Source organism: Salvelinus sp. IW2-2015, linkage group LG13 (genome assembly GCF_002910315.2).
Source record: "Salvelinus sp. IW2-2015 linkage group LG13, ASM291031v2, whole genome shotgun sequence".
NCBI classification, from domain to species: Eukaryota; Metazoa; Chordata; class Actinopteri; order Salmoniformes; family Salmonidae; genus Salvelinus; species Salvelinus sp. IW2-2015.
Window position 1 is genome coordinate 18,024,670 of NC_036853.1, and position 24,763 is coordinate 18,049,432.

Here is a 24,763-nt window from a genome sequence, read left to right on the forward strand (position 1 = left end):
AATACAGACACTGTAATCGTAATGGGATGAAGCCTACATTTTCTGTTCTAGCTCATCGTCATCAGTGATGTAAACAGAAAACGTGGGGATGCCTGCTGAATTCTGAACAGGCTGATATATGATTTCCAGCAGGAGCCTGATTCAGCAGAGGTCATGGATGGCCAGGGTGCATTACAGTGGTTGAAACGGGCCCACACACTGCCGTTAATGTAGTAACAGTCTCTTGGCTGTGCCCTCTAACCCAATCACTGTTCTGCTGAAGGGAGCCCCTGGCTGCTCCTGGCTTCTCCATGGATCCCAGGACCCAGTGATTAGAGTGGGCTGGTTTGAGGTTTATTTCATGCTATTCCAGCAGCCCTGCTTCATGATTCCAGTTCACATGTTTCCTCACTTCACATGTTGTTTCTTTAAATATTGGCTTTACTCTGCAAATCCTAGAAACAGCCTCATTTTGTGACATCTCGTAAAGTGGCATTACGCACCGCTGGACCATTATACGGCCTCCTGTGGCCCTGTATAGTAACAACCCTGAGGTAAATTAAAAGAAGTTGTGAACCAAAGAAAAAGGATTGAAGAATTATTAGCATTTCGGAGATGACAAGAATAACCCAATCACCTAAAGAAGAAACAAGCAACAGATAGCATTRATCTCTCTGGCCTGCAAATGAAGAGTGTTACATGAGGGAGAGTGGAGTGGAGATGGAGGAGGCAGCAGGCTAGGATTGCTCATTAGATGAGTCTGTTAACCCCGATCCAGACCCCCTCAGCAACAAACAAGCACATACCCCGTAATTGTCTGTCTGTTTAGCATTCACAGCGGCCCTCTCTGTGTGAGAAGGAATCTGGTTGTGTATGGCTTGAAGAAAAAAGGCTCCATAGTTCTTCACTAGAATTCACTGTATAATGTTGTCCACTGGGGCAGCCACATTCTGCTGGGTTGTTTTCCATATAATAATCATTGCACTGAGGAAAACACAAAACCAGAACAAAAAAACAGTTTGGAAAAGTTGATATTCTCTACTGGTTTAGATGCTTGCTGCATGGTAGGGAAAATAGTTGTTTGTTTCTCAAGCACACAATTCAATACAGTTGATACAGATGATGCAGTAACATAACAGTATTCTCTGTGAGTGCTTTGGCCAGACAGATGGATTTAAAGGCTTTGGGCGTCGAAGTGAATGACATGGATCCAAACCCATGCTAATTGCCATTGTGCTGGTGTTGAGAGCAGCACCTGTATGTGTACACCTCCAGTACCTGCCTGTCAGATCCAGCCAGGGGTCTTTGAACTGCCTGGCCCCCAGGAGGCATCACAACAAGGCTTCAAGACCACAGCTGCAGTAGAGCTGTCCACCCTCTCAAAGAGTTGCTCTTCAATGAACTTCTAAGTGTGTGTTTGGTGTGTGCAGTGTTAGTTTTTTAGGTACCGGAGCGCAATAATATCAATGACGTCATAATTTTTTCAAATCCAAGTTTCGACTGACAGATTTAATATGCATCAAAWGCATCTTCCAAATGCCTTCTCCCACACAWTTTTAATACCCTCAAACACCAAATTAGGCACAACTAATTTCAAAATAGGCCATCTGTAAATCGCGAATAATAATTATTCTCATTTTACCAGTGAAACTTACAAACTGCATCTGCATGCCAATAATTTGAAAACTTCTCTCACCCAGTGGCATATGTGTGTCAAGAGTAAATTGTTTGTTGCAGAATGTTTAATTTAACAGGTTTAATGTCTTATCTTTAATTAAATAAATTGTCTTGGGTGCATTTACCGACGGCCTGTATAGGTCCGGAAAAATAAATATTTGTTTTACTGTAAATGATACACCACCCACTTGTCTACAGTGTCCTAGTGTTGTAGCTAGAGGTTGCAGTTGCTACTAATGTCTCTATTTACTGCTACTTTGCAACTTTTGCCATTGTTTATAACCTATTCTGCCTTGTTTACATTTGTTTCTGTGGAAGTCACTTTTATTGGGGCTTTACTGGACTTTCTAACTTTTAGCTAGCGACGCTAACTGTAGCTAGCCTGCCTTGTTTTTAGAAAAATGGCTAATGGCAATTACCAAATGGCTACCAATTGTCAACCATTTAATTTCCACTCCAGCCACTGTGAAATGTTCACTGAACTAAAGGACGAGGAGGAAGACCGAATGCACTCGAGACTGAAATGTGTCTGTAAAAAGTGCCTCCTGTGTCACCGGAGGATGGATGACATGGGGGGCTACAGAGAGACGTTTGCCGGCTAATCGAGGACCTAAAGCAAAAGGAGAGCCTCATCAAAATGTTCACCGACATTGCTACAGCCTAGACTAAGCACATCTCGGTTCTAAATCTCTCCATCGCCCATAGGAGTGTGTAGCTGGAAAATACTGACCTGTTCAACTCCTCGGAGCAGGTAGCTTGATTGACTCTGCTACACAGGGACTGGGCCAGTGTTGTTTGGCGAAAGCCTGAATCTCAAGCTACTTCCCCCCATTACTACTGTTTGCTCTGCCAGTCTGCCCCACAGGAGGCTGCCGAGGGGAGGACGGCTCACAATAATGGCTGGAACYGATTGAATTGAATCGCATCAAACACATGGAAACCATGTATTTGATACCATTCCACTCATTCCACAACAGCCATTCCCACGAGTCCGTCCTCCCCAATTAAGGTGCCACCAACTTTAAAACGAGGGTCAGGTTTAGGCTAATGCACATTAATGTACAAAGTATTATCTCCAAGATGGACATGTTGGACATTTGGATCCGGGACACAAATTCTGACATTTTAGTGTGCTCTGAAACATGGTTATGAAGCTATGTTGATGATAATTCCATTGCACTTCATGTTTATAATGTTTACAGATGTGATTGGACAAAGAAGGGTGGCGGTGTAGCTATTTGAAAAACAACTTTAAATGGATAATTTTGGCAAATGAACATGTGAATAACATTTTTATGTCTCTGTGTCCAGTATGAGGAAAGGTAGAGGTAGTTCCGCGAGCCAATGCTAACTAGCGTTAGCACAATGACAAAGTCTATGGTTATCTACTAGCAAGCTAGTTAGCATTTGCTCACAAAACTATCTAAAACTTCCTTCATACTGGACACAGAGACAACAAAATCAAATCAAATTGTATTTGTCACATGTGCCGAATACAACAGGTGTAGACCTTACCGTGAAATGCTTACTTACAAGCCCTTAACCAACAATGCAGTTCAAGAAATAGAGTTGATAAAATATTTAGTAAAGAAACTAAAGTATATATATTTTTTAAATCTATCAAAAAGTAACAGAAGAAATGTACATAACAATAACGAGGATATACAGGGTGTACCGGTACCGAGTCAATGTGGGGGGGGGGGTACAGGATAGTTAAGGTCATTTGTAAAGTGACTCTTCACAACTGTCTTGGTGTGTTTGGACCATGATAGTTTGTTGGTGATGTGGACACCAAGGAACTTGAAACTCTCGACCTGCTCCACTTCAGTCCTGTCGATGCTAATGGGGGCCTGTTTGGTCTTCTTTTCCTATAGAGAGAGAGGTTGTTGTCCTGTCACCACATTGCCAGGTCTTTGACTTCCACCCTGTAGGCTGTCTATCGTTGTCAGTGATCAGGCCTACCACTGTTGTGTCGTCAGCAAACTTAATGATGGTGTTGGKGTCATGCTTGGCCACGCAGTCATGAGTGAACAGGGAATACAAGAGGGGACTAAGCACGCACCCCTGAGGGGCCCCAGTATTAAGGATCAGCGTGGCAGATGCCTACCCTTACCACCTGGGGACGGCCCATCAGGAAGTCCAGGATCCAGTTGCAGAGGGAGGTGTTTAGTCCCAGGGTCCTTAGTGATTAGTGATGAGCTTAGCGATGAGCTTTGTGGGCACTATGMMGTTGAACACTGAGCTGTAGTCAATGAACAGCATTCTCATATAGATGTTCCTTTAGTCCAGGTGGGAAAGGGCAGTGTGTTGTGCGATCTAAATTGCGTCATCTGTGGATATGTTGGGGCGGTATGCAATTTAGAGTTTGTCTAGMGTTTCTGGCATGATGGTGTTGATGTGAGCCGTGACCAGTCTTTCAAAGCACTTCATGGCTACCAACGTGAGTGCTACTGTTTAGTAATAATTTAGGCAGGTTACCTTTTCCTTCTTGGGCGTGGTGGTCTGTTTGAAAAATGTTGGTATTACAGACTTGGACAGGGAGAGTTGAAAATGTCAGTGAAGACACTTGCCAGTTGGTCCGCGCATGCTTTGAGTACACGTCCTGGTAATCCGTCTGGCCCCGCGGCTTTGTGAATGTTGACCTGTTTAACTTCTTATGGCTGCATCCCGCTACCGGGATCGATATGACAGCAGCCAGATAAAGTGCAGMGCGCCAAATTCAAAAAACAGAAATCTCATAATTAAAATTCCTCAAACATACATGTGTCTTATATCATTTTAATGGTATTCTTGTTGTTAATCCCACCAAAGTGTCCGATTTCAAATATGCTTTTCAGCGAAAGCACTACAAACGATTATGTTAGGTCACCATCACTCCACAATAAGCACAGCCATTTTTCCAGCGGAAGATAGCAGTCAGAAAAAGCAGAAATAGAGATAAAATTAATCACTAACCTTTGATTATCMTCATCAGATGACACTCATAGMACTTCATGTTACACAATAAATGCATGTTTTGTTTGATAAAGTTCATATTTATAACAAAAAATCTGAGTTTACATTGGCGCGTTAGATTCACTAGTTCCAAAAACATCCAGTGATAGTGCATAGCCACATCGTTTCAACAGAAATACTCATCATAAATGTAGATGATAATACAAGTTATACACATGGAATTATAGATATACCTCTCCTTAATGCAACCGCTGTGTCAGATTTCAAAAAAACTTTACGGAAATATAAACCATGCAATAATCTGAGACGGAGCTCAGAACAATAGCCAAATTAGCCGCCATGTTGGACTCAACAGAAACCAGAAAATACATGATAAATGTTTCCTTACCTTTGATGAACTTCATCAGGAATCCCAGGTCCACAATAAATGCTTGATTTGTTCGATAATGTCCGTTATTTATGTCCAATTAGCTACTTTGGTTCGCGCCTTCGGTAAACAATTCCAAAGTCAGAAAGCGCCTCCACTATAACGTGACGAAATGTCCAAAAGTTCCGTAACAGTCAGTAGAAACATGTCAAACGATGTACTGAATCAATCTTTAGAATGTTGTTAACATYCATCTTGAATAACGTTCCAACCGGAYAATTAAATTGACTTCAGAAGAGCGATGGAACGGACGTCCTACTCATGTGAAGGCGCATGGTGAATGCGTGATCAGCCCGTGGAAGTGATTACTCATTCCTGTCTCCTTCGGCCCCCCTTCACATTAGTCATCAGACAAAGTTCTGTTGACTGTTGACATATAGTGGAAACCGTAGGAAGTGAAAACTCATCGAGAGCTCGCTCTCATTTCAGTTGAGAGGATGGTTGAAAATCTGACACCTCAGAAACWATTCAAACAGCAGGTTTTTGCCTGCCATATGAGTRATGTTATACTCACAGACATYATTCAAACAGTTTTAGAAACTTCAGAGTGTTTTCTATCCAATATGAYTAAAAATATGCATATATTAGCAACTGGGACTAAGGAGCAGGCCGTTTAATATGGGCACCTRTGTGCACCTTTCATCCAAGCTACTCAATACTGCCCCTGCAGCCATAAGAYGTTAAAGGTCTTGTTCACATCGGCTACGGAGAGCGTGATCACACAGTCATCTGGAACAGCTGGTGTTCTCATGCATGCTTCAGGTATGCTTGCCTCGAAGCGAGCTAAAAAGGCATTTAGCTTGTCTGGTAGGCCTTWYGCTCGGTGCTGATGTTGCCTGTAATCCATAGCTTCTGGTTGATAAATGTACATATGGTCACTGTGGGGATGACGTCGTCGATGCACTTATTGATGAAGCCGGTGACTGAGGTGGTTTAGTCCTCAATGCCATTGGATACATATTCCAGTCTGTGCTAGCAAAACAGTCGTGTAGCATGGCATCCGTGTCATCAGACCACTTCCGTATTGAGAGAGTCACTGGTACTTCCTGCTTTAGTTTTTGTAAGCGGGAATCAGGAGGATATAATTATGGTCAGATTTGCCAAAAGGAAGGGAGGGGGAGAGCTTTGTATGTGTCTCTGTGTGTGGAGTAAAGGTGGTCTAGAGTTTKTTTTCCTCTAGTTGCACATGTGACATGCTGGTAGAAATTAGGTCAAGCGGATTTAAGTTTGCCTTTATTAATGTCCCCGGCCACTAGGAGCGCCACTTCTGGATGAGCATTTTCTTGTTTGCTTATGGCCTTATACAGCTTGGTTGGTTTGGTTTGTCCTTGAATAATAATAACTGGGGCTTACATCTCCATGCGGATGACAGTTATTTTTTCCCCATGCCCCCTCAGTGCAGCAGGCCATTAATGACTTTTAGCTTGGCTTTGATTCAATTCAAGAATCGCTCACCAATCTTAAATTATTACTAAATGTTGATAAAAACAAGTTTGTTGTTCTCCAGTACCTATTGTTCACCTAATACCTTTTTTGCACTATTGGTTAGAGCCTGTAAGTAAGCATTTCACTGTAAGGTCTACACCTGTTGTATTCAGCGCACATGACAAATAAACTTTGATTTGATATGGATTGATGAGAACCTGTCTTTATAAACACACATTGAAAAACGAATAAAGAAGCTGAGAATTAAGATCTATTTCCTTTATAGAAATAAATCCTGCCATACTTTTGAAACCAGGAGAAAGATTGTTCAAGCATCGCTCCTCCCAGTACTTGACTATGGTAATGTAATCTACATGCATGCGGCAGCCTCTGTTTTAAAACCTTTAGATTCAACCTTTATCACTCAGCCCTGCGTTTTAACACTGGAAAAAAGGCCTTTTATTTAGTTCTGTTGGCCGGGAGTCTCTGACTACCAGAAGGGCCCAACATTGGCTGCTATTTGTATACACTGAGTGAATGAAACATTGAGAACACCTTCCTAATATTGAGACTCTAGAAGTTGCATGGACTGTCGAAAGCATTCCACAGGGATGCTAAACCATGTTGACTTCAATGGTTCTCACTGTTGTGTCAAGTTGGATGTCCTTTGGGAGGTGGACCATTCTTGATAAACACGGGAAACTGCAGCATTGCAGTTCTTGACACAAACCGGTGCACCTGGCACCTACTACCATATCCCATTCAAAGGCACTTAAATATTTTGTCTTGTCCATTCACCCTCTGAATATCACACATACACAATCAATGTCTCAAGGCTTAAAAATCCTTCTTTAACCTGTCTCCTCCACTTCATCTACACTGATCGGTTTAAACAAGTGACATCAAAAAGGATCATACTGTAGCTTTCATTTGGATTCGCCTGTTTAGTCTGTCATGGAAAAAGCAGGTGTTCATAATGGTTTGTACACTCAGTGTTTACTGAAAATAAGTTCCCCAGAAGCTCCCATACTACCTCACCTCACCTTTTAATTGGAAATCCAGCCACCATCAGAATCGCTCTCAAGGCTAGCTGGCCCTAGAGGCCAGGAGGACAGCTTTTAATTGTTGTGCTTTTGTCCTCGGCTTGTCGTGTCCCATGTATAAATCGTGTATATATCTTCTTATATATTTTTTCTTCGCATATATTTTTCATATTTTTCTTAACCTCAACTTCAACATACTCTCCTACAATCCGCTAGCTGTCTAGAGCATATTGGACTGTTAGTTTAAGAGGCCCATCGGACAACTTCTTTGGCCACTATACCTATTTTGCCAATTGGCCTGGACCCTTTCAACACATGGAGCCTTGCTGATCCACGACGACTGGTCTGCTGACGTTACAGCACGAGGGGGCTACTACTGACTTCTTCCATCGCGACGTCCCTCTAAGGCCCATCTGCTAGCTTGCTAGCCCCGGCCCGCTAGCTGCCTGAATTGCTGTGTCTCCGGCCCGCCTGAGCTACTCAATGGACCCCTATGATCACTCGGCTACGCATGCCTCTCCCTAATGTCAATATGCCTTGTCCATTGCTGTTTTGGTTAGTAATTATTGCCTTATTTAACTGTAGAGCCTCTAGCCCTGCTCAATACGCCTTAGATAACCCTTTAGTTCCACCTCCCATACATGCGGTGACCTCACCTGATTTAAATGATGTTTCTAGAGACAATATCTCTCTCATCGTCACTCAATGCATAGGTTTACCTCAACTGTATTCACATCCTACCAGACCTTTGTCTGTACATTATGCCTTGAATCTATTCTACCGTGCCCAGAAACCTGCTCCTTTTACTCTTTGTTCCGAACGTTSTAGACTACCAGTTCTTATAGCCTTTAGCCGTACCCTTATCCTACTCCTCCTCTGTTCATTCTGGTGATGTAGAGGTTAATCCAGGCCCTGCAGTGCCTAGCTCCACTCCCATTCCCCAGGCGCTCTCATTTGTTGACTTCTGTAACCGTAAAAGCCTTGGTTTCATGCATGTTAACATTAGAAGCCTCCTCCCCAAGTTTGTTTTATTCACTGCCTTAGCACACTCTGCCAACCAGGATGTCCTAGCCGTGTATGAATCCTGGCTTAGGAAGACCATCCCTAACTGTAACATTTTCCGATAAGATAGATCTGCCAAAGGGGGCGGAGTTGCAATCTACTGCAGAGATAGCCTGCCGAGTTCTGTCCTACTATCCAGGTCTGTGCCCAAACAAATTGAGCTTCTACTTTTAAAAATCCACCTTTCCAGAAACAAGTCTCTCACTGTTGCCACTTGCTATAGACCACCTTCTGCCCCCAGCTGTGCCCTCGACACCATATGTGAATTGATTGCCCCCCATCTATCTTCAGAGCTTGTGTTGTTAGGTAACCTAAACTGGGACATGCTCAACACCCCATCCTACAATCTAAGCTTGATGCCCTCAATCTCACACAAATGATCAATAAACCTACCAGGTACAACCCCAAATCCGTAAACACGGGCACCCTCATAGATATCATCCGAACCAACCTGCCCTCCAAATACACCTCTGCTGTCTTCAACCAGGATCTCAGCGATCACTGCCTCATTGCCTGCGTGTGTAATGGGTCTGCGGTCAAACGACCACCCCTCATCACTGTCAAACGCTCCCTAAAACACTTCAGCTAGCAGGCCTTTCTAATCGACCTGGCCCGGGTATCCTGGAAGGATATTGACCTCATTCCGTAGCCTGCATTAGCATCAAATAGCTCCCACGATATGCAACTTTTTAGGGAAGTTAGGAACCAATATACACAGGCAGTTAGGAAAGCAAAGGTTAGCTTTTTCAAACAGAAATGTGCATCCTGTAGCACAAATTCCCAAAAGTTCCGGGACATTGTAATGTCCATGGAGAATAAGAGCACCTCCTCCCAGCTGCCCACTGCACTAAGGCTAGGAAACACTGTCACCACCGATAAATCCGCAATAATATAGAATTTTAACAAGCATTTTTCTACGGCTGGCCATGCTTTCCACCTGGCTACCCCTACCCTGGTCAACAGCTCTGTGCCCCCCACAGCAACTTGCCCAAGCCTCACCCATTTCTCCTTCACCCAAATCCAGATAGCTGATGTTCTGAAAGAACTGCAAAATCTGGACACCCACAAGTCACCCGGGCTAGACAATCTGTACCCTCTCTTTCTAAAATTATCKGTTGAAATTGTTGCAACCCSTATTACTAGCCTGTTCAACCTCTSTTCCGTATCGTCTGAGATCCCCAAATATTGGAAAGCTATCACGGTCATCCCCCTCTTCAAAGGGGGAGACTCTCTAGACCCAAACTGCTACAGACCTATATCTATCCTACCCTGCCTTTCTAAGGTCTTCGAAAGCAGAGTTAACAAACAGATTACCGACCATTTCGAATCTCACCGTACCTTCTCCGCTATGCAATCTGATATCCGAGCTGGTCATGGGTGCACCTTAGCCACGCTCGAGGTCCTAAATGATATCATAGCCGCCATCGATAAAAAACAATACTGTGCAGCTGTATTCATAGACCTGGCAAAGGCTTTTGACTCTGTCAATCACCACATTCTTATCGGCAGACTCAACAGCCTTGGTTTCTCAAATGACTGCCTCGCCTGGTTCACCAACTACTTCTCAGACAGAGTTCAGTGTGTCAAATCGGAGAGCCTGTTGTCCGGACCTCTGGCAGTCTCTATGGGGGTGCCACAGCGTTCAAACCTCGGGCCGARTCTTTTCTCTGTATACATCAATGATGTCGCTCTTGCTGCTGGTGATTCTCTGATCCACCTATACGCAGACGACACCATTCTGTATAATTCTGGCCCTTCTTTGGACACTGTGTTAACTTCTCTGGGATATGTGGGACGGTAGCGTCCCACTTGGCCAAAAGCCAGAAAAAATGTAGCGCGCCAAATTTAAATATATTACTATAAATACAAAAAGGCACTCGCACATCTGAGCAATCTTATTTGCAGGTGCATGGCATCAATTGAACAAGATGAAGGAAAAGGAAACCGCACACTGCTCTTGATAGTATCACCGATATTTAATAAGCTTACGTATCGGCCACACGGCCTTCGTCAGAGCTTAATATATTACTATAAAAATAAATCGTTCATGAAATCTAACATGAAAGACACCAAATTAAAGCTACGCATGTTGTGAATCCAGCACACATGTCTGATTTCAAAAAGGACTTTACGCGAAAGCACACCAAACGATTATGTTAGCTCAGTACATAGCCCACGAAAAAACACAGCCATTTCCCAGCAAAAGATAGTAGTCACAAAAAGCAGAAATAGAGATAAAATTAATCACTAACCTTTGATGATCTTCATCAGATGACACTCATAGGACATCATGTTACACAATACATTTATGTTTGTTCGATAATGTGCATATTTATATCCACAAATCTCGGTTTACATTGGCGCCATGTTCAGAAATGCCTCCAAAATATCAGAAGATTGCAGAGAGCCACGTCAATAACAGAAATACTCATCATAAACTTGATGAAAGATACATGTTTTACATATAATTAAAGATACACTTGTGTAATGCAACCGCTGTGTCAGATTTAAAAAAAAAACTTTACGTAAAAAGCACACCATGCAATAATCTGAGACGGCGCTCAAACATAACAACATTTCTCCGCCATGTTGGAGTCAACAGAAATACGAAATACATCATAAATATTCCCTTACCTTTGATCATCTTCATCAGAATGCACTCCCAGGAATCCTAGTTCCACAATAAATCGTTGTTTTGTTCGATAATGTCCGTTACTTATGTCTAAGTAGCTACTTTTGCTATATCTTACAGGGAATTGAATCGGCGATGATTGAACATTACCAGTCTCAGAATTCTCACTTCCTGTTTGGAGTTTCTCAGATTTCTGCCAGCCATATGAGTTCTGTTATACTCACAGACATCATTCAAACAGTTTAGACACTTCAGAGTGTTTTATATCCAATAGTAATAATAATATGCATATATTAGCATCTGGGACAGAGTAGGAGGCAGTTCACTATGGGCACGCAATTCATCCAAAAGTGAAAATGCTGCCCCTATCATAAAGACGTTAATTAACCTCCAGACGATCTTCAATGCCATACAACTCTCCTTCCTGGCCTCCAACTGCTCTTAACCTGTCTGGCTCCGGGGTTCCGCTAGCGGAACTCCTCCACATTCCACTGAAAGGCAGAGCGCGAAATTCAAAATATATTTTTTAGAAATATTTAACTTTCACACATTAACAAGTCAATACAGCAAATGAAAGATACACATCTTGTGAATCCAGCCAACATGTCCGATTTTTAAAATGTTTTACAGCGAAAACACCACGTATATTTATGTTAGCTCACACCAAATACAAAAAAAGGACAGACATTTTTCACAGCACAGGTAGCATGCACAAAACCAACATAACTAACCAAGATCAACCAAACTAACCAAGAAACAACTTCATCAGATGACAGTCTTATAACATGTTACACAATAAATCTATGTTTTGTTCGAAAAATGTGCATATTTGAGCTATTAATCAGTTTTACATTGCAGCTACCATCACAGCTACGTCAACAATAGAACCGAAGCGCAGAGTAATTATAGAGACCAACGTGGAATACCTATTAACTCATCATAAAACATTTCTGAAAAATGCATGGTGTACAGCAAAATGAAGACAGAATCTTGTGAATCCAGCCAATATTTCAGAATTTTTAAGTGTTTACAGCGAAAACACAATATAGCATTATATTAGCTTACCACAATAGCCAGAACACACAGCCATTTACCAGAGCAACAGTTAGCGATCGTAACAAACCAGCAAAAAGTATATAATTTTTGACTAACCTTGATAAGCTTCATCAGATGACAGTCCTATAACATCAGGTTATACATACACTTATGTTTTGTTCGAAATGTGCAAATTTAGAGCTGAAATCAGTGCTTATACATTGTGCTAACGTAGCATCTTTTTCCCAGAATGTGCGGATATTTTTCCAAAACTCACCTATTCTGACCAAATAACTATTCATAAACATGACAAAAAATACATGTTGATAGGAATGATAGATACAACTGTTTTAATGCAATCGCCGTTGTAGAATTCTAAAAATAACTTCATTACGACATCCAGCTTACGTTATCGCGAGGCGTGCCCAAAATCTCGGGCGCTACCTAATAGTACACATGTTCGACAGATATTGATAGCATCATTAAATGGGTCCTACTTTTGATGATCTCCATCAGAATGTTGTACAAGGGTCCTTTGTCGGACAAATCGTTGTCTGGTTTTAGAATGGCCTTTTCCCCTCGCGGATTAGCAAGCAAACTAGCCAAGTCGCTAAGCTGTCATCTTCACAAACGCAAACGCGAACACGTCTAAACATCCCGAAAAAATTTCAATAATCTAATAAAACTATATTGAAAAAACATACTTTACGATGATATCTTCACATTTATCAAATAAAATCAAAGCCGGAGATATAAGACGTCTATAACGATTGCTTTTCAAAAGCATTACTGGTGACCTTTATGCCTTCCTGAACAAACGAATTCTGGGGTCATGTCATTCCAAGCTGTCTCTTTTGACCATAGAAAGAGATTGAGACCCCAATTCACCTCTCACAGCCTATTGACATCTAGTGAGGGCGTATGTGAGCATGTATAGTCACAAATCTCAAGCAAAATTAGGGAGGCCCTGGAACAGAGCCTCGATGAGATTTTCACTTTCTTACAGGAAGGTGCTGCAAAATAAGTTCTGTTTTACTCACAGATAAATTCAAACGGTTTTAGAAACTTGAGAGTGTTTTCTATCCAATAGTAATAATAATATGCATATTGTACGAGCAAGAATAGAGTACCAGGCCGCTTTCAATTGGGCACGATTTTCCCCCAAAGTGAAAATAGCGCCCTCTGTCTAACAGGTTAAATGCAAGTAAAACTAAATGCATGCTCTTAACCGATCACTGCCCAAACCTCCCGCCCGTCCAGCATCACTACTCTGGACGGTTCTGACTTAGAATTGTGACAACTACAAATACCTAGGTGTCTGGTTAAACTGAACTCTCCTTCCAGACTCACATAGATTCATTCCAAAATTAAATCTAGAATTGGCTTCCTATTTCGCAACAAAGCATCCTTCACTCATGCTGCCAAACATACCCTCGTAAAACTGACTATCCTACCGATCCTTGACTTCGTCGATGTCATTTACAAAATAGCCTCCAACACTCTACTCAGCAAATTGGATGCAATCTATCACAGTGCCATCCGTTTTGTCACCAAAGCCCCATATACTACCTACCACTGCGACCTGTATGCTCTCGTTGGCTGGCCCTCGCTTCATATTTGTCGCCGAACCCACTGGCTCCAGGTGCTCTATAAGTCTTTGATAGGTAAAGCCCCGCCTTATCTCAGCTCACTGGCCACCATAGCAGCACCCACCCGTAGCACGCGCTCCAGCAGGTATATTTTACTGGTCACCCCCAAAGCCAATTCCTCCTTCGGTCGCCTTTCCTTCCAGTTCTCTACTGCCAATGACTGGTACGAACTACAAAAATCACTGAAGCTGGAGACTCATATCTCCCTCACTAGCTTTAAGCACCAGCTGTCAGAGCAGCTCACAGATCACTGCACCTGTACATAGCCCATCTGTAAATAGCCCATCCAACTACCTCATCCCCATACTGTTATTTTATTTMATTTATTTTGCTCCTTTGCACCCCAGTATCTCTACTTGCACACTCATTTTCTGCACATCTATCACTCCAGTGTTTAATTGCTATATTTGTAATTATTTCACCACTATGGCCTATTTACTGCCTTACCTCCCTTATACTACTTAATTTGCACACATTGTATATAGACTTTTTCTATTATATTATTGACTGTATGTTTGTTTATTCCATGTGTAACTCTGTGTTGTTGTTTGTGTCGCACTGCTTTTCTTTGTCTTGGCCAGGTTGCAGTTGTAAATGAGAACTCAACTAGCCTACCTGGTTAAATAAAGGTGAAATAAAATAAGAATKAAAAAACTATGGTTTCATGAGCGAATTAGAACAGATGGTGGTAACAGGCCTACCTGTATTTTCTTTCAATCAAAGCACATATTTTGCCTATTGGTGATGTGGCACGCACACTGTTGTGGCCACATGAGACAAATAATGTGACTACTCAGCTAATCATCCTAAAAAATTCGTTTGAAATTAGGTTGTGTTTTTGGTCTAACAGTAACGTTATACTATGCTATTCTATTCGGTTCTGTTATTTAGAATACTATTAAAACGTGACTTTGCAGACGTTAATTCAGCTTTGATCTACCTTTAGTAAACAAGCACCATTGTGAGAAGTGGCGGAGCGACGTTCCGGTGTGCTCCGGCAGCACTACACCCATGGGTGTGTGTGCGTGATTGTGTGTTTTTATGTGTCTATATCCACTGTAAACTACTGTTAGTGATGCAATAATGACCCACAAGAGCTCTTCTTCAGTAGCGTCATTGAGCATATGCATTTAATGCCTCACTGATATACACAGCAGGATGTTGAGATGCATGGCTAGTGGCCCCATCCCATAGTGAGTGTAGGTGGTTCCTAGTACCTACCTGTCTCTGCAGTATCACATACTCTGCAACATGGAAGGAGATGGTGGGAGTGGGTATTGGAGGAGGGGCGATCACTGTCAGATGTGCTATTTATCACACTGGGCATAGGAGGGCACGTCCATGACGGGCACTCACTTTGATTAAGACTCCAGTGTTTGGTCCCTGCCGTTGTGTGAATACAATACAGCTAACGCCACCAAGCACTCTCCTCTCTACTCCTTCTTTACTCCTCTCATCTACTCAGAGTCCTATTTTTTGGGGCCATCGTCAGACCCTCTACAATCCCCCCCTCTCTCAAAGCGTCCAACAGCTCCTCATCTCCAAAACATGACCTCCATCTCCTTTGTGTAGTATATGCCTGTGGAATGATTCACATGATAGGAGAAAGGAGAGGGGACAGAGATTGGTCCTATTTTAAAACTTCTTAAGGATCGGCCCCTTTTAATTATTTTTTTGCATAAAATMACATACCCAAATCTAACTGCCTGTAGCTCAGGAGCTGAAGCAAGGATATGCATTTTCCTGGTATCATTTGAAAGGAAACACTTTGAAGTTTGTGGAAATGTGAAAGGAATGTAGGAGAATATAACACATTAGATCTGGTAGAAGATATTACAAAGAAAAACCAAACGTTTAAAAAAAAATGTTTATACCATCATCTTTGAAATGCAAGAGAAAGACCATTTTCCAGCCCAGGTACAATTCATATATTGGCCACTAGATGGCAGCAGTGGATGTGCAACGTTTTAGTCTGATCCAATGACACATTGCATTTCTGTTAAAGTTTTTGTATAAAGACTGCCCAAATGTGCCTAATTTGTTAATTAATAACYTTTCATGTTCAAAACTGTGCACTCTCCTCAAACAATAGCATGGTATTGTTTCACTGTAATAGCTACTGTAAAATGGACAGTGCAGTTAAATTCTTGTTAATCTAAGCTTTCTGCCAATATCAGATATGTCTATGTCCTGGGAAATGTTCTTGTTACTTACATCCTCATGCTAATCACATTAGCCTACGTTAGCTCAACCGTCCCGTGGAAGGGACACTGATCCCGTTAACAGCTCCCATGATTCCACACTGGGGAATATTGACTGGATCGAGCCTGGAGGTCAATCGAAGTTCACAAGGCGGGACCATATTTATGACAATCGATATAAACACAAGCCTGGAAGTGTAGGCTAGTATGTTGGTGGACTAGTTGTTTTTTTTCACATCAGAGTGATTGTTGCTTTTTGTAAAGTTCTGCTAGCCAGCCGCCCACTTTTCCCACCACATCCTACATTTTTCATCTTGGGTTTAATTTGAATTATAAACTGGGTGGTTCAAGCCCTGAATGCTGATTGGCTGACAGCTGTGGTATATCAGACCCTATACCACGGGGTTGACAAAATATTTCTGTTTACTGCTCTAATTACATTGGTAACCAATGTATAATAGCAATGTAATAATAGCAATAAGGCACCTCAGGGGTTTGTGGTATATGGCCATACGCCTCACACCCTCTGGCCTTATAGCATAAGTATAACCCCTGATCTTTTCCTCCTTATAACTGAGTGGCGTTCACACATTCCTTAAAGATGGAATCCGCAGTATGCAGAAACAGAGCCACTGGCCGCCCCATCACCGTTGTTATTGTTTTTGTTGCCGAGCTGAGGAGCGTCCTGCAGCATGGTAAAAAGAAAGCACTATTCTATCACGCGTGCAATGATGTCAGAGGGGGGAAAAACTATTTTTGTTGTTAGCAGTAACTTCTTTGTTGTAATATCGCAAACGGACGTGGCTGTTTCACCATTAAGGATTCCAGCTTTAAGGGGCACCGAGGATAATACTTTTTGAAATAACCCATTGTTTTGGCAAGCAAGCAGAGCATTCCTGGCAAATGTTTGCTCCTTGTAAGTCTAGAAAATGCGGAAAGGTTATACGTTTAATGGTTGCCTGGGTTACCAGAGACCCCCATGTCATTCAGTACATTTGGAGCATATTGCAGTGGAAGAAGATTTGGCCTTTATGGAGATGGATCTCATCCCGCCATCTCTGTGGATGTTGAAGTGATTAAAGCTATGGAACCTCTTCCAATCTGTTTCACAAATAGCTAGATTACATTTCTAGTGACAAATAACAGTTGTATTAACGGCTAAATCTGAGCTAATTCATCTGATTCTTTATACTCTCTATGTGCTCAACATCATGCAGCCTGAGAGCCATAACATGCACTGTACTAATCCTTCCCTCTCAACTAGGCTTCAGGTTGACATTATCTGCCCATTAGGGATGTTAGAGGTTTTTCATAGAGGGTTTGTATCAGTCCCTCTACAGGAGGCGTTGGTAAGCAGTGGGCTTTCTGTGCCACCCTGCTTAGCACCAGAAGCTCTTTCAGGGGATGTGCACACCTGATCTGACCAAATCACCTCCACCCCGGTGAGAGGCAGGGGTGGAAATACCCTCTTAACTGTAAACGAGCTCATCCTTTAGAGATAAAGCGCTCTGGTGCATAATTTGGAGCTAGTGCTGCTCAGAGTGAGCGAGAGGGAGAGGGAGGGAGAGGGCGGAAGTTTCAGCTCATTAATCTCATCCGCTAAGCCCCCCTTTACACCCCCCACCACTACCACCTCCTCTCTTCTCTCCTGCTCTCCTGCTCTCCCTTTTGGCAAAGTCATGGCAGTCTCTGCTCAGACCCCTTGGGCTGGCTGTCTAGGAGCCGCCTGGGTGGATGAGTGAATGTGTGTGTGACTGTGTGCGCATGGATGTGTGGGTATGGGCTTGCATGCATGGTTGTGTGTGTGTGTGTGTGTGTGTGTGTGTGTGTGTGTGTGCACCGCCTATATTCCCCTTGGCCTGTGCTGTGACCGCTTATCCTCATTCGACTGCAAGGGAGAGATTCCTGTCTGTGTAAGTTGTCATTCCCTCTCTCGTGTGAGCATGCTTTCCTGCATGAGCTCACGTTTCTTCCATAATATCTAGCATGCTCACGTGAGAGGGAACAGCTGTCCTAGTCCCCGACTTATTGTCCCGACTCCCTCCACCCCCCTCCCCACCCTGACTAGAAAATGTTTGCCAGTGAGCTGTCTCCTTTCTCTACCATCTCTGGGGTACCCCTTCCACGGGGCGGGGGCAATAAGCAGACCATAGAAAACCCGCCCGACCAGAAAAAATTAGGGAGTGCGATGTCTCGCTTTCTATACAGTCTCTGATATAGCTGCCTCTATCAGTGAAACCATCCCCATTTTAACACCAGTGCTCAGATCTTTCTTCATGARGGAATCTCCATGCTATTCACTAAACCAGACAGTGGGTGTTTCTCAATTTGTGTACTACCGTGCTCTGAGCATCCTAATTGTCTGAGTATGAGTCCAAATCAAASTATGCCAAACAGAGCACAGAACGCATGCAAAGCTGGTAATTTAGTCTATTCAAACATACCCTATTTCAAAGGAAAGATCAGGTGTGGRCAATTAGGGGGCGTGGCCAACACACCTGAACACACTTAAGATATGCTGACCACACCGCTCGCATCCCGTGCGCGAGTATTGCAAAATAAATTTAAACATACATGTTATTCAATTATTGCATTATTGAACATACATGTTATTCAATTATTCAATAATTAATGCAAACGAGCGTTTGCATTGCCAAGCGCTAAAAGAGAAGTCAGTTCTATTTGTTATGCTGAACGCGGTGCAAGTCCTGCCTCTCCCATCATTTGTTTATAGAAGCAGATACCCARGTGCCATCTCCTCATTGGTTACACCCACATGGGTGATTGAAAGATGAACTGAGTTTGGTCGGTTGTTGTGGTAACTATGAAAGTTAGATGCCAATCGCCATATAAAGTCCTAAGAAGATAAAGCCTGGAAGGATGAGAGATGACTAGAAAAGATTTGGTTGACTGTTTTATCTGTGGATTAATTGTCGGAATAGAGGACCTTGTGCCTTTCAGGTAAAATAACAACTCAACGTTTATATCCCAGGACAAGTTAGCAAGCAACAGCAAGCTAGTTAAATAGGACAAATTAGCTGCAACTGCAAGCTAGCTAGCTAAATTGCCATAAATGTTTAATGCTTTTCGACCTGTCCCAAAATTAATATAATTGGTTCAGAGTTTGTTTTGATATTTTAACCTGAGTGTCGTGATCGCGTTTGGTGTGGTGGGACAAAATCAATTTGCGCACGATGGCGCATGCACGCGGCTGGTTTGTGTACGGTGTTAAGATAGAGGATAGTGAGAGTTGTGTTGATGCTGAGAACTTTAGTAATGTTCAGAGGATGTTCTTAGATTTCTTTCTCGTGGTTTTTATAAAAAGTTTTCTTAACGGTGTTTCTTAACYCTCTCTGAACATTCCTAATGTCAAACCAGTTGTAGAACGTTCCTAGAACATTAACAACATTTAAATTAAATGTAACCATGTTTGAACTTTTGGGAAAACCAAAGCCAAGCAATTATCCTGCAAAATTTCCAGAAAGTTATGGGAAGGTTGTATGCAAAATAACCATAGGACAACCACGCTCTCACCAAGCTCAAAGAAACATATGGTTCTTCATGTGCTACAGTAGATGGGCTATGACTATGGCCCTCATGCTAGATCCCTGTGCCGCTTATGCCCAGGAACACTTCCTATACCTGGATCAGTTAATGTGTCTGCTGGATGTAGTCACCTGGGGGATGGTGCTTGTGCTCACTAAGCTCTACTAGCTAAGACCAGGAGCGGGAACCTCTCTCTCCCCCTCTTCCCCCAGACACTATCAGACTGTGGCTGGGGACGGTGACAAATCCCCTTTTTGTGTTGTGTGAATAGCGGTGGAATTATTTGCTTGAACAGATTAGGCTATCATTCTGAAGGCAAGTTGTTATTGTGTGGAATAAAAAAGAGGCACAATGTTTTTACTTTATTTTTTTGGTTAACAAAATGTTATGCTGGTTAATCCTGACTGGGGGATTGCTGCTGTCTGGAATCCTTCACAGGGAACTGCCCCAGATTCCATGAAGTCATCTACTATAGTATAGTTGGTGTGGGTCAGATTAGCTCTTCATCTATCAATGCATCAAATCTATTTATAAAGCGATTTTAACATTAGCAGATGTCACAAAGTACTTATACAGAAACCCAATTTAAAACTCCAAACAGCAAGCAATGCAGATGTAGAAGCACAGTGGCTAGGAAAAACTCCCTAGAAAGGCAGGAATCTAGGAAGAAACCTAGATAGGAACCAGGCTCTGAGGGGTGGCCAGTCCTCTTCTTGCTGTGCCGGGAGATTATAAGAGTACATGGCCATTAAGGCCAGATTGTTCTTCATGTTTAAACGTTCATAGATGACCAGCAGGGTCAAATAATAATCACAGTGGCTGTAGAGGGTGCAATAGATCAGAACCTCAGGAGTAAATGTCAGTTGGCTTTTCATAGCAGAGCATTCAGAGGTTGAGACAGCAGGTGCGGTAGAGAGAGATAGCGGGAGAGGGAGAAGGAGAGGGAAAGGGAGAGTGGGAGAGTCGAAAACAGCAGGTTCGGGACAAGGTAGTACGTTCGGTGAACAGGTCAGGGTTCCATAGCCACAGATAGAACAGTTGAAACTGGAGCAGCAGCATGACCAGGTGGACTGGGGACAGCCAGGAGTCATCAGGCCAGGTAGTCCTAGGGCTCAGGTCCTCAGGGAGGGGAGGGAGGGAGAGAGGGAGAGAGAGAATTAAAGCATAGTTAGATTCACACGGGACACCAGACAAGACAGGAGAATTACACCAGATATAACAGARTGACCCTAGCTCCCCGACACATAGACTTTTGCAGCATATACACTGGAGATTGAGACTGTGGGGTCATGGGACACTGTGGCCCCGTCCGACGATACCCCCGGACAGAGCCAACCAGGCAGGATATAACACAAACCACTTTGCCAAAGCACAGCCACCACACCACTAGAGGGATATTAACAGACCACCAACTTACTACCCTGAGAAAAGGCTGAGTATAGCCCACAAAGATCTCCTTGACCACACGAGCCCGAGAGGGCACAAGACCGGACAGGAAGATCACATCAGTGACTCAACCCACTCAAATCGAGTATAGCGCAAAAAAAGCCTGGCACAATGTGACACTCTTGTTCACTTTGTTGTGCTTCTGCCACCCAAACATCAGAGAGAGGGAGGAAGCTCAATGCTCAGACTAGACTGTCCATAGCGTGAGCAAAATGCATTGGAAATGTGCAACTGGCAACACTACAACACAGATGTGCATAACTGAAAGCCTTAGTTGGAAGTACAAATCCTGTTTGCTGGAGTGCTCAGTCCTCAAGAGCCTGAGTGTGTGGTTTTGGGAAATGTCCAGCCTCAATAGTGGGAATTTAGACCTGTTCCAGATGATGATGCTGTACAAAATAAAATATAACCATTTGATATATTTGAGATTGTTGCAGTTGCTTTCCTTCATTGTAATTTACTGACATTTTTGGAAGCATTTTATTTTACATTTACAGCAGATCTGTAGTCTGAATTGGGCCTTGTTGGAAAACCTTTTGAAAACCATCATGCATAATGCCCTTGAATTTCTGAAATGAAGGAACAGTGCTCTTGAGTTTTTATTAGGCATAACATATTCAGGTCTTTTAGTCCAGGTTTTAGACTTGACCATGCAAGTACAGCGCTTTATTTATTTCCTGTCTTTGGTTTGCTATAAGTGTTATTTGTAGTGGTTTTAGTCTATTCTGTGTTATTATTATAATAAGCTGCATGGCAATTTATTGGCAGACAATCATTGCCACTTGTGGCACTCCATTTTAAACAGAACTAACAATTTCATGTTTGGTCATGTTGTTTCATTTATTCATATTGGCACGCTTTGTAAAATCCTCCTAATAACTTCTAAAGTAGCTCAGCAGGCTGTTATCAGCACAGTGTGACACTGAACCATTAGTACAACACTTGATATCAAATCAATAATAATTAGAGAATAAAAGCCATTTCTTAGTTGATTAATTGTCCCTGAATAGTTGCATTGAATAGGCTAGCTCCAGCTGAACATTTGCCCTTGTAGAAGAGCTTAGTAAATGTGACCCGTAGTGTGATGAAAAGGGACAACGTTTTTTGTAAAATGAGGCCAATATAGCGATAACAATCTCACAGTCCAATGTTGTGGTAAAGCAGTTTATTCACAGCAACATGACTGCATGAGAACATTTATTTTCTCTCCCATGTTATCCGTCACAGAGAATCCCTTCACATCACACCCAGTTCCCTTGTGTGGTATGCAGCATCGTTTACGTGGATTGGATTTACTTGCAGATTGATCTACTCAAAATAATGAAGGACTTTCAATTTCCCTCGAGTCAGCTGGGGCTCGTCGCTCTTCACTGAAATCGTTGCCGATGGCCCTCTCAGGCCTGGCTCCCATCCTTCCACCTGGAATGAATTGCTGAAAGACAAAGCTTGGGCATTATGATTGTAGTTAGATTACCCTATCAGTGTGGAGATAACACTCCTTTAATAACCAACGCCTGGATGTCAGCCGACCAAAGCAAAAGGATAGAGTTGTGAGGACTGAGGAGAGAGTTGGAAAGCGAAATAGGCTGCCTGTCTGTCAAGGTGAAAGTGTCAGTTCTTTTTTTGGAACTATACTGAAAAGTCAATTTCCTTTTTTAAATTTGACTTAATCAAAATAATTATTTCATATTGAATTATTGATTTCCCCTTGACGGCTGTGAAGAGACAGAGTTAAGCTTTCCAGGGCCTAAGACAGACAATGAAGACGAGAAACTAGGAGGATACAATTTTCATTAGCACAGTATACTGTCGGTTTGGGATTCAGTGAGACACTTGTACACACACACACACGGTATGATGCAGCCGTGTACATCAGCATGGTGTCACATGAAAATAAACAGATCTTCAAGGCTGTTTTTAGCTGCAATGGAAATCAATTGGCCTCCTGCAGTTGATGTTGTTTTCATGAAACCACATCCTGCTTTCCTCCATTGTGGCGTCTGTTCCTATTGATTTTAATTGTCATGCTAGCAGTTTAATGTGGTTACATTTTGTAATGTTACTCTAACTGTGTGCTTAATAACTTCTTGATTATGTCCACATGAACAACGATATTCATGTGGTGGTACTGCAGTGAAGAAGTATGTTTGCTGTTCTGGAGCTGCATGCAATGTACAGTAGCTAGTGCCAGATATGCATTAAACCAGCTGATTCTAAACATATCCTTGAGTATCGCTTTAAGGGGCTATTATCTGGATGATCTCAGATAAACTCAGAGATAGCACGAGTGTTGGTGTGAGTTTTCTACCCAGACTCGATCCTATCCCTGTGGGGAGGTGCAGGGTGTTAAAGCCAAGCTGCTAATGAAAGTGCCCTCAGCCACAGGGAAGCAGCAGTATTCATCTTAATTAAGTCACACTTTTGTTTTTAACCCACACTGACATCCTGTTTTATCATAGCTTTTCTTTTTATACCCCCACAGTTTTGATATCATGGTACTTTTATTCGTAGCCACAATTTTATTTCATGCTCTTACTGTAAATAATGTTGCAAATGGTACACATTTTGGATGGATACAAATGTTTTATCTGTTTATTAAGGTGGGTTTAGAAAAATTTGCCAAAAAACCATCCAACAGGGACAATTGTTTCAAACGTAGAATTAAAATATGAGTCATCACTGAAATTGATGGCGTCATTGGATTACAAGAACATTTGTGAAACAAAGGTAAAGTGGAGGACTGGTGGGGGGTATTTGCAGTCTGAATAGGTTAAGCATTCAGCCTCAATCCCTAGTGATTTGGATGTAATTGTTACCTTTCATTATGGACAGGAAGCATTTAGCTAAATGTCTAAGTGTTCAATATGTAATCTGCTCAGTCACTCCTCATGGCCTCTCAGGCCTTCTGAAGGATAAAGACAATACAACCCTCACTGTGGCACCACCCTATAACCACCATTAAAATTCTAGTCAGTCTGAGAGAATAAGAGTCCCCCCCTTCTTTCATAAAAACCCACCCTCTCCAAAATGCATCAGTCACTTCCATTGGGAAATGGCTATTTTGGGGATTCATTGTACTCCCAGCGGAGTGAATGGTGTAAGCAGCTCTGAATAAGAGCTATCCCCGCAGGTATGGCCGGACCCACTGCGAAACCACAGAGCAGCTGTGAATCAACAGTGTAGTGCTAGGGCAAAAAGTTTGGACCGAGTTTGGGAAACCCTGTGATATTAGACAGACACCTGTGATATTAGACAGACACCCGTGATATTAGATAGACACCTGTGATATTAGACAGACACCTGTGATATTAGACAGACACCTGTGTTAATACACCCACAGCTCATACGCCATCATTAACTCTGGAATTCTAGCAAAGAACACATTCGTCCTGTATATGGCCAGCATTCCAACAGGCATTTCCAACGTAGCCCTTAGTGAACTAATTGAATTGCAGACCTCTGACTGTTTCTGGAGATGGGATGTTGATCATTTCAGCGCACAAGGGCATTGCTAGTCATGTCGGAACATTTACCCTCCATGCGTTGCCAGGAAGAGCTAGGTCTGTTTGGCCATTAGTACAACCCCTTCCATCCATTCCCTCCCTGTTCATCAGCATTTGAAAAATAAATTCTGAATGAATATGCTAAATTAATCCATCATAAACAGGCCTGCCTGAATGGTGTAA

The 24,763-nt window shown here is 42.5% G+C and overlaps 1 protein-coding gene across 1 annotated transcript in view; it reads left to right on the forward strand.

The window, feature by feature from the left end:
- LOC111972231 (neuroligin-1-like) overlaps positions 1-24,763 on the forward strand; it is a 296,521-nt gene that overhangs the window by 128,194 nt on the left and 143,564 nt on the right. The gene's annotated exons all lie outside the window — the stretch shown is intronic.